The sequence below is a fragment of the Stegostoma tigrinum genome, chromosome 4 (genome assembly GCF_030684315.1).
Source record: "Stegostoma tigrinum isolate sSteTig4 chromosome 4, sSteTig4.hap1, whole genome shotgun sequence".
NCBI lineage: Eukaryota > Metazoa > Chordata > Chondrichthyes > Orectolobiformes > Stegostomatidae > Stegostoma > Stegostoma tigrinum.
The window spans coordinates 109,309,705-109,321,879 of record NC_081357.1 but is presented as its reverse complement, the minus strand read 5'-3'; positions in this window follow the sequence as shown (position 1 = coordinate 109,321,879).

Sequence of the window (12,175 nt, the reverse complement as noted above, 5' to 3'; positions counted from 1 at the left end):
TCTGGTAATTTCTCTCCATTTAGCTTCATCACACTGTATGTCTTTTCCACCGTAATGTAGGTGTTCAGATAACATGTTCTCCAGGATCTGTGAATGCCATCTTCGAGTCAGTACAGAAACAGCCTTAGTAGACTGATGATGCATTAATGTTCCTTTATCCTTCTGAATCCAATGTAGGAATATGTAACTAAAATTAACTCAATTCCCCTTTCCCCACCTGTCTTCTAACTCACTGATGACACCAACTAAATAAAGGTTAGGCACATGGAGAATAATGGGTGTGGCCACCATCTTATTACTGTGAACAAACAAATATCCATATCACTAACATTTTCAATAATGTTGGCTTGAAATGTAAGCGAGTTTGTTCATTTCAAAACCACCATATAAAAAATGACAGAATCTAGTTACTGCTAAATAAAAAGACAAGCTGCTTGCGTCTTGCTGGTCTTGCATTCATCAGGACAGATCCAAGAATATCAATCTCAAAGGGAGCAACATTTTTAAAAGCATGTAACACAGGGTCCTGATTGGTTAGCAGTTTGACTTTGGAGAGAGAATTGCACCAGGGAGCTATTGCGCTCAATGCATTGGTTCTATCCTAAGAAAAGTGAAATGACTAGACAGGTTACTCTTCCTCGCAGAGATCAGGTATATTTGGGAGCTTCTCATCAGCAAGAGTGAGACACATTGTGAGCCTGATTGATCCTCTCAAATTGTTTGTTAGTGTCATTCTTTGTTTAGTCATTAAACATTACTCCATCGCAAGTTTTTTTCATGTTAAGAACTCAAACTCGACTAAGTGAGGTTTGTATGAAAGGGATAATTTTACCCTCCCCTTGCAAATTAATTTAAAAATGAAAGAAATCCTGAATTGACATAAATGCCCTATATAAATCCATCAAAATTAGATATATTTATGCCTTTGATTTCTCCAGGATGAGAGGAAAATATGTAAATTGTAATGATGACATTTAAGGTCTTTACCCAACATTGTGTTCTCATACTTCAGGAGATTTGTCTCTATAACCGTAGTTGATAGGCATACGTGTTATATATTTAAAGGCTGACATATTGATATTAGATGCATATTTGACAGACATTGCACCAGTTCATTACAGTAGATACACATTGCTTAACTACTGTTACCCACAATGCTGTGGAGGTAAATGTTGCCCACATAGTTTACATTCTATTCTCTTAGTAACCAATACAAAAATCCTCCATTACTGGCATTCTTTCAAGCAACCTGTTTATATGAATGACTAACATAAAGCTTTAATGTGGCAAACTTGTTTTCCCAATTTCCATATGCTGGTATCTGGAGCCAAGGAGCTACTATAAAACTATTGCAATAGAAAGCTTTTTTGTTTAAATTGTGGATTGCAATCAATCTTTATGGAAAGTTTCCTGGGGATTGCTCCAGAAGTTGAAATTACAACAGCTGTGGTGTCACAGTATTGCAAACTGAAAATGGTGATAATTTACAGAGAAAATAAATACAGCTCATGGCAACAATTTCCTTCACAGCCTCTGGTACACTGTAGACTCAGAATAGGAATGATTATGTTAACCAGAGATACTTTGAGAAAAAAAATTATCTTAAAATAAAAGTCACCGAGGTAATCCTGTGTTCCTAAAAAATATTTGCACTAGAATTTGTTACAATGAATGAGCTACTGACTGCTCCTTGGCTTAAGTCTTTTGTATTCCAGTCTCAGTATTATAATATTGATTCCTCAGTTCAATAAAAAAAGGGGTTCATAGTTTCCTGACGTGGGGAGAATTAAGAGATACGCATTTTCTCCGGAGAGCAGAGGAATTCAACAGAAATGTTTAAAAAAAATTATGAAGGCATGTGAAAGAGCAGATGCAGAAGAAAATCTTGCATTGGAAGGATGATATGTTTCCAGACGACAGAGATTTAAAGCGATTGTCCACAGACTCACTAGGATCTGGAATGTACATCCTGAGACATTCCCCCTTTTGACCGATGATGCAGGAAAGGGGCTTGGGTAAACAGTCAAAAGGAAGAAATGTATTTGACTATACATGTATCTAAATGTATATGAGGAAAATAGGGGAGTAGGACTAATCAGACAGTAGTTGCTGCCAAGATGGTCCAACTGGCCTTATGATTCCATGGTTTATAAATATTCTTATGCTATTGCAAAATGCGACAGTTCGAAAAGAATTAATACTCTTATTACTTTATTTCATCAACAGAATGGGTTGAGTCACAGAGTCTGTAGCTGGGGGCAAGGAGTTCTACTTAAACTTCCAGAGGCAGCAGATGGATATGTATCAGCTACCTAAGATCCGAGTAATTTTGTTAATTTAAATATTGTTGCATGTGGTAATAAACCTTGCTGTTATTGAACACAAGTGTCTCTTTCCTAGATACAATATTCATTGTCATTAATCATTCAGCAGGCTCAAGCCAAAGCAGGACCTACAGTGATCCGTGAACTACCTGAAACGACATGTACATTTACAGCATAAAGTACCACAAGGTACCAATGGTAGCATTCATGTTAATACTATATGATTACAACAATGAGGATTTGAGTTGCCTTAAGAGAAGAAATCCTCAAAAAACCCAGAAGTAAAAAAGAGTCAAGTGAGTTCACAACGTAAAGAACAGTCCCATCTTAGGAAGAAAAGGTCATTTGTAACAAAGAGAGTTATCAGCAGCTGTGGAAGCAACAAAAGTGTACTCAGCACTCCAAACTAAACTTTAATTCAGCAGCTGGTAAGAAGCACCAAACAGAAATGTAGGCTAGGAAAATAAAGAGAAGTCAGCAACTCTGAGGAACCGGAGAAACCCTCATGAAGGACGGTCTATAAGGAGCCGTTAAAACACAAAGAAATGAAATTACAGATGCCTGCAAAAAAAACTTATCTCAAGACCAGCACATGGCAGAAATGTAAAATCAAGGGAGGGTAAAAGAAAATGATCAACTCTCAAAATAAGCAATGCTGTCGCTGACATGTGGCTCCACAATGCGCAACTGCAAGGAACAGTGAAAGGTCCAGAAATGAAATTTAGACCAGAGCTAGAATCACAAAGGTATTGATTTATTTTGTCTGAAAGTAAACACGGTTAAAGAAATCCAATGAAGATGTATATCAGAAGAAGAGAGAGGAAATTGATCATTCAAAAAGATTGTTATTAAGCTGTATTTTCAACAGGATGATTTAAAATGGTAACAAACATAGATCTTTACTTCAAAAATTGAGCAGTAAGAAAAAAATTGCTTGCAATGTTCAGAGCGTAGAAGGTGAGAAACATACATTTTAGCCAGAAAGAAGTTGGAAGATTCTACTTCTCAAGCTGATGGTGAGGACACACCAGGTGAATTGGGTAACGTGACAACTAAAAATGTGGGAAAAACTTGGAAAAGAGTGGAAACCCAGTCAGTACTATGCAAATACATTACTACAAAGGAACAGATTTAAATGAAAAACTTCAAAGCAGTATTTCAATACAAGGTAACCAGTCATGTTATTTTGTGTGACATTGAAAAAGTTAATATGGTTATGGCCAGGACCACTCAGCTCCTGACCTCATCATAACCTTGGTTCAAATATGGCCAAAAGAGTTGAATTCCAGTGTTGAGATGAGAGTAACAGTCCTTGACATGAAGACTGTATTTTGCCAATAGTGGCATCAAGGACCCTTAATGAAACTATAAACAATGGGAGTGTTTCACCACTGGTTGGAATTATATCTACCAGTTTAGAAGCTTGTTGTAGTTGTTGCAGCTCAGTCATCTCAGCTTCAGGACATCTCTGCAGGAGTTCCTCAGTGTTACATACTTTCTAATCAACCTGATGTTGTTACACACCACTAGAGAAGGTGAGAATTGAATCTGGGTCTCATGGCCTAGAGATAGGGATATTACCACGATGCCAAAGAGCCCTAACAAGTTGCAAGTAGCATTCATGCCATAAAATGTCACACAATGACCATCTCCAATAAAGACATTTTAACCAAGGCCCCTTAACAATCAATAGTGTTACCATCATTAAATCCTTCACTCTCAATATTCTGTGGTTTACCATTGACCAGAAACTCAACTGACCTTGTCACATAAGTCCATTGGCTGCAAGAGTGGCTCAGAGACTAGGAATACTGCAGCAGGTAACTCACCTCCTGACTCCCTAAAATCTGTGCACCATCTACAAAGACACAAGCCAGGAATGTAACGGAATAATCCCTATTTGCCTAGAATGAGTACAGTGCCAACAACACTCAAGAAGCTTAACACCATCCAGGTCAAAGCACCCTGCTTGATTAGCACTACATCCACAGGCATCCTTGCTCTCTACCATCAACACTCTGTAGCAGCAGTGTGTACTAACTGCAAGAAATGCAGAAATTTGCCAAAGATTTGTGGTTGTAGCTTCCAAATCCACAATTACTTCCATCTAGAAGAACAGATACATGGGAACACCATCACCTGCAAGCTCCCCTCCAAGCCTGACTAGGAAATATATCGCCATTCCTTCACTGACAGTGGATCAACATCCTGGAATTAACATTTGTGGGTCTACCTACAGCAAATGGGATGCACATTTCAAGAAGGGAGATTACCATTGCTTTATCAAGGACAATAAATGCTGGCCATCTAGCAATGTCCATGTCCCACCTGTGACTTGTTTTAAAATGTCATGTTGTCCAACAGACTGACTAAATGTTGAGAGCGTTGCACAGAATCTAGCAAATTCTACAGTAATTCAATTAAAAAAAGATACTTTCTGAGTGCAGATTTAGAAAACAGCACCTTCTAGCAACATTGAAATCATAGATTTTATTAACTTTATAGTAATAACATTAAACAGCACATTGAGAAGAAATTGAAAAAAAACACATAATACTTTGTTGTGGGTTCAAAGATGGAGAAAGACCATGTGGAAGACTATTGGAGTTCGTGAAAATGACAGTTCTTAACATAGAACACTGCATCCAAATGAAACAGTAAGACTGAACCATCCAAGTGACTGCACTATTACATTCAATGGGATGAATTGAGGGTAATGATATCAAGTAACAAAGCATGAAAGAGAGAGACAACACCTTTTGAAAATGGCCTGAGGCTACTTACTTCTGACAATTGCTTCAATTTAAGAACAAATTATTAAAAGAGAAAGATTAAATGGAGATGTTCAGCTTAACAGGGGATCCACAGAAAACTTTATGATGACCACTGCAAATTATTGGGAAGCCATGAGCTTTAAGCTTTGAAGTCAGATTTTGTAAAGGTCAGAATTGTAGTTGAAATTCTTGATGGAACTTTGTCAGCTTTCTTACAGTCCAAGGGAAATTTAACTTTAAAGAAAGGTATTCAAATTGTACTGGAAGCAGAAATCAGAAAGAGTCCTGTACAGATTCTAAGAGAAGAACAAAATTAGCTCAAGAGGTCATCAGAGTCTATTCTCTTTATAAAATGTGAGTACTTGTGAGAGATATGGGACAATTTTATGCAATGAACATGGAAAACTCTTGATATTAAAAGCAGAACCAGCACAAGAGAACAAGTCTCCACACACACACACACACACACACACACACACACACACACACATAATATTCAGCCATCACTGAAAAATACTACCTTTGCAGAACTGCAGGGCACTTCCAGAAGATGTGAAGATACATTCAGAGTTTAAAATATGTATGAATTGAAAATTGTTCACAATCACCAACCTTACCTTAAAATTGCATGCATGTCTCAGACATAATGTCATCAGAAGAGCTGCAGGAGGCTGAAAATCTTCCAGACAACAATCAGTCCAAAACTAACTGATCCAAGAGCTAACTACTGCTGGCCAACTAGTTAAGGCGTCACCAGTTAAATACTTCATTCCTAGACCTATTGTTGACCTCAGAAAGGTAAAACAATCCAGTGAGATCACTTCTGTTGGCATACAAGAGCTGTTGAGCATAGTCAACATGGAGGAAGTCACATATATCACAGGCCTGGTAAAAATATTCAAAACTCAGTCTTCTAAAACAATCAAAGCCAGTGAAGGAAATAGTGCTGAGTGAGCAGAAACATTCCAGTGGCATGGCTAAGAATGTGAAAAATTTTAGTTCACTAGTTAAACAATCACAATGCGTGATTCAAGTGGTCCTGCCTGATTAGTAACTTGAGTGGGATCAGCTGCATATGTCTCTGTGGAAGTTAAATCAAGAATGACAGATCCAGGACATGATCAAGACGAAGAAACTGTCTGTTTCAAGCATTAAGTCCTGCAAAAAAAAAGACTATTTCTTCCAATTTGAAAACAATTTCTTGAACCTGAAATACAGCGTATGACGGGGAAGAAAATAATTCCTAGAAGATTGATGCTCTTTTAAGGTAAGAAATTCAAGAGATTGAGGATAAGGTAATGGACCAAATATCACAATATGTCAATAATGGTTATCTGGGAAAATATCACCTGTACAAATCCAGGTGATTTAGGACATGTATTGAATATTGATAACTTTTAATTGTTTTTCAGTCAGTTGTTTAAACAATGTCAAGAAGAACTGTGTGCTAAAAAAAATCAATCTAAGACCAATTGTAAATTGGCTAGAAAATAAATGAGAAAGTAGAATGCTTGTGGCAGCCAATGTAGTTTGAATCTATTTTCTCCTTAGTGTCAGTGAGATGTCCTTTCCAGGAATTATAAACATAATGATGCCACCAAAAGGAAGGAAAATTCCTTAACTTAACAAGGCGATTGAAGATTCCATCAGATTTAGTCATACTTTACGTTGTGTTAGCCTGTTTAAATGGGACCGAAATGCACAGACTGTAGCCATTTCCAGTACCAAAGGAAAAGATGCATACTGCTTGTAAGCATTACATTGTGAAAAGATGTTAACATTGAAAGATGCCACTTTAATCAATCTTTATTCATCACCACAAGCCAAAATGACATTGATGATGACAAGCTTTGAAAGCCTAATAGTCTGTTCAGTGGAGAATCTTAAGTCATGAGGTACAACACAGAAATATATTGACTTTCCGATGCATGCCTTCTCAAGTTATTTTCCAGGATTGTTCATACACCATCAGCGATAACCATCACAGATGTTCACAGAGAAACAGCTGATGGATATTATAACCAAGTATGTATTGCAGATCATCAGCATGTTGTGTTGGAATGGCTGAGGAGTTTGATGATTTGATCAAAATGTTCATCAACCAATGGATGAGGAGAGATTGTTCAGTATTGCTGGTCCTTGCACCCACAATGGCAAACATTAGGGGAGTCGGTTTTTTGCAAACAAAGCTGATAAAACTAACTTAGATTATATTTTGGTCGATTTCCAGGACTTGAAAATATGATTAAGTGATTTCAGGGTACTTTGCAAGAGAGAAAGAACTGATGCCATCATTCTGCACATTACATATTATTTACTGCAGTCTTGGATGTCAATTTTGTCAAATGTTTACTTTAAACAGTGAATTGTGTACTTACATTGAATAGAACTGCATATGAATCATGCTTAACTCTTCTCTTTCACACCTCTCCATGCACATCTCAACAAGGGGCTTTTCGCTTGTCTTTAGAAAAAAGCGTCATGTTTACAAATAATTGTTTTCATCTCTAAACACTTTCCTCAACCTAACATTCAGGAACGTACAGAGAAATTAAAACGAGACTAGTACAAAAATTTTCTGAAGAAGGGTCCCGATCTGAAACGCCAAGCTTTCCTGCTCCTCTGATGCTGCTTGGCCTGCTGTGTTCATCCAGCTTCACACCGTGTTATCTCAGATTCTCCAGCATCGGCAGTTTCTACTGCCCCGGTACAAAAATTTGTGAATTTATAACTAATGTAAAAAAATGTCAATTGCAATGTCAGTATGCATATTTTAAAGTTATGTGTTGCAGACCAACATAATACTGCTCAAATACCTTTATCACTGCAGTTATACAATTTATGAATATGCATTTTCAATACATTTGAAAATGAATCTGACCTTGCAGGTAAAAATTGCTATTAAAAGTACTTTTCAATGTCATTTTAAACAAACCTGAAACCCAACTTATTTTTATCACTAAATTCACCCTATCCTCTCTTCAGAAAATAAGGGAGCTTGATGTGGTATTTGTCAACAGTTAGCAAATGTCTCAGTGCCAGTTTTTTTCATGACTTTTCCAAACATTTGTACCAATCATCAATACTTCATGTGGCAAAGATTGAGGTTGAAACTAATTTGGCACTGAGGTGAATTGTGTTGCATTACATCAGGATTTGCTTCGACAGTAGGCTGTGCAAATTAAAACTCAGCTTCAATTCTTTGATGGAAATTTAAAATTTTTGAGTTTTATGTTGTCTATTTAAATATAATCTTCAGGGGAGGCTCAAATTCAGGAGCAAAAATATAATGAAATGCCTTATCAATGAAACTTAAAATACATTTCACAGAAGTAACATCATCATGCAGAGAATGATGAATGCATGCAACACAAATGTCATCAAAAACAGCAACTTGAATAAAAATGGCAAATGGTTTCAGTAGCTGTGTAAAACTGTGACAAAATGTTGTTTTAAGACTTATTGTTATTATTTCTATGGAACAGAGTGAAAACTCTTTATCCAGAAGAAACAATTATTCTTTCCCATTCTGTTCATTCCTCCCAAAATGACAAACATTCTCACACTTTCAGGTTGAAGTGTCAAAAACTTGAACATATTATGGCACATAACTGATTTAGCCATCTATCACCAGATATGGCTGGACAGCATCATTGGACCTCACCCTCCTGCAAAATCTTTCATGTTACAAGATCATTTTGTGGAGTACAGATGAACCTGCCTTTTATTTTCTACTGCTAATTCCCTCCTTCAAACATTCTCCTTTGCACCTTTGCTTCTTTGCTACTAAGATTATAATCATCAATCAACTGCCTACAGCACTTTTTTGCCTTCACTTTCCCATCAAACCAAGCCATTCCTCAGGTTCTCTATACCCTGTCCCTTAAACTATAGCTAACTTCAGTTTATCTCCAACTTTTCCATATGTCCTATTTGACTTTATCTTGTCTATAAAACCTATCATTTGTTCATAATATTAACCCCCTCTGAATTGCTGACTGCACAAATTCCATACATGGCTGCTATACTAATGAACATATTAATAGTTCACACTGCTGATTTACTCTGCTCTTCCATTTTGCAAACACTACCTTCCTTCTTCCTACTGTCAACATTATAAACTTGCAAGTTATTATCCTACCCCCAGCCAATCATTCTACCCCAAATTTATTGAATAGATTATTACCAATTAAATCTGTGCTCACCTTTTCTACAAATCTGGCTTTGATTATTTCCTACCAAGTTTATCTTCTTATCACAGCACCCAAGCAGCATTAATCAAAGTCATAAATGACAGAGTCTGTCACTGTGGCCATGGTGCACTACTCTCTAGTCTGTTCGCATTCAAATCACTTTTGATCTGAGCTCTCTGAACTCATGTTATCTCCATCTGTAATTTATCTCCATAAAATCATGCTACCATATAATTTGAGATCAGTTTTTACTTAGACCTAGGCAGTGAAGAAGGTTAGCTCAGAATACAATGGGACCCCGATCAGATGGCCCAATGGGCCAAGGAGTAGCAGATCGAGTTTAATTTAGACAAATGTCAGGTGTTGCATTTTGATAAGGCAAATCAGAGCAGGACTTAACACACTTAATAGTAATGTCCTGGGAGTGTTGCCAAACAAAGAGACATTGGAGTACAGATTCATATTCCTTAAAAAAGGAGTTACAGGTAGACAGGGTGATTTGGCATTTGGTAGGCTTGCCTTCATGGGCCAGTGCATTGACTATAGGAGTTCGGAGGTCATGTTGTAGCTGTACAGGTCATCAGTTAGTCTACTTTTGAAATACTGTGTTCATTTCTAGTCTCTCTGCTACTGGAAAGATATTGTTAACCTTGAAAGTGTTCAGAAAAGATTTATAGGATGTTGCCAAGGTTGGAGGGCTTGAGCAAGAGGAAAAGGTGGAATGGGCTGGGGTTATTTTCCCTGTAGTGTCGGAGGCTGAGGGGTGACCTTATAGAGTAATAAAATTATGAGGGGCATGAATAGGGTGAATAGCCGAGGTCTTCTTTACCAAGGTAGAGGAATCTAAAACTAGACGATATAGGTTTAAGATGAAAGGGGAAAGATTTAAAAGGGACCTAACCAGCAAGATTTTCATGCAGAGGGAGGTTAGTGTATGGAATGGGCTACCAGAGCAAGTTGTGGTGGCTGGTACAATTATAACATTTAAAAGGCATCTGGATTGGTACACAAATAGGAATAGTTTAGAGGGATTAGGGGCATTGCTGGCAAATGGGACTAGATTGATTTAGGATATCAGGTTGGCATAGTTGAGTCAGATCTATGGATCTATTTCCATGCAGTACAACTTTATGACTCAATGACTATAATACTTTTGTAGAACTCAACAAGGTCAATGTTGATTGAGCCAGCAAATTTAATTTTTTGTTTCGCTGCCTCATATTGGATATAAAATGCCACTCAGCTGTCATATTTGTCCTGATAACCTGGATTGCTCTCTGGCTTCAAACATTAGTTTGAATATTTTCTGCAAAAGGCTTAGGGGGGGCTCTTCATGACAACAGCTCCTCCAATGTCTTACAAAATTACTTCTGTTCTCTCATCACTTTTCTAACTTTTCATACTTCACCCTCCCTTAGTTCCACCATTTCAGGCTGTTCTTTAAACTGCTTTAGCTCTGAGTCCAGATCTCTGCATAATCCCTTTCTACATTTTCCTCCAAAATATTCAACATTTTTAGCTTGACCTCTACTTGTTGTGGATTAAGGCTGTTAAAGGGAGTATTTTGGAGTATTTTACTTCCTAAGAAAGGTACTATTTTTAAAAATATCGTAATGGGGAACAAAATAAATAATCATTGTCCCTGTGACAGAAATTATAGATTCGCTAACAAAAGCTGTCACCCAAAATTGTCAGATGTAGTCGGCAGACTACAGGTAGCAAGACAAAATAGTACATAAAAACATAACAGAGTAGTGCTAAGGCATTCAGTTAAGGAGAAAATTTGTTACTAATGTTTAAATTATTCTGACTTTTTTCAAGACATGTATATCGTGATGAAATTTTGGGTTCTCATCTAATATCTTTTTCTAATTCATTGTAACTCATTAAGCTTTATTTCCCTTTCTAATCTCAGCTCATGAATTTGCTGAAATTCATTTTACTGCTGCTAAACAATCACTAACAGCCCAGTGAGCCCCCAGTCCACTACCCGATTGAAGTTGTTCCTACATTGAACAACTAATTGCGATGGCCAACCTTGGAGGAATGCAATGATTCTATTCTGAATCAACTCCTTTGCTTATTTTTCCTTTAAATTAAAATTATCCAGGACAATGAAATTGCCAAGTTAAACTGTATCCACTTTTGTGTTAAAAATAAGTGAATCAGGTTGCTTTAGTTAACAAAAAATAATGCATACATTACAAAGAAAACATGCAAAGATTGTTGACTAAAATGATTTGGGCTGTGCAGTTCTAAGATAGCTAAGACATATATTCCAACATGCCAAAATTAACGTGAGACAAATATGGGTAATAGGTAATCTACGGTTCAACATTTCACTTAGCACTTTCAAAACTAAGTACAATTAAAACATGTTTCATGAAATTCTCAGCTACCTCCAAACCCCCGCACCCCAATCAGATGTTAGTGAAATTGTAGGACATCAAAATTTTTTTTTTAAAGAGATTCTAATTGTTCACTTTTAACAGCTTGGCCTTGAAACTCTCTCAAAGACCATTCTGTCATTGACTGCCTCAGTGACTATTCACATTGTGTAGACTTGCCTTCCTTTCATGGGTTTATATTCACCTGCATTCAGGAAATGATAAAAAAAATGAAAGAACAGTGGAAACACAAGATGCTGGAAAAGCTCAACAGGTCTGGCAGCATCTGTGAAGGAAAAAACAGAGTTAACGTTTCGGGTCCAGTTCTGAGGAAAGGTCACCTGAAACGTTAACTCTGTTTTCTTCCCTTCACAGATGCTACCAGACCTGCTGAGCTTTTCCAGCAACTTTGCTTTCGTTCAGGAAATGACACTTTGGCACATAAACAGAAGCGTAACTGTATTTTCTTTTTCCATAGACAACTAGCATCACAATCC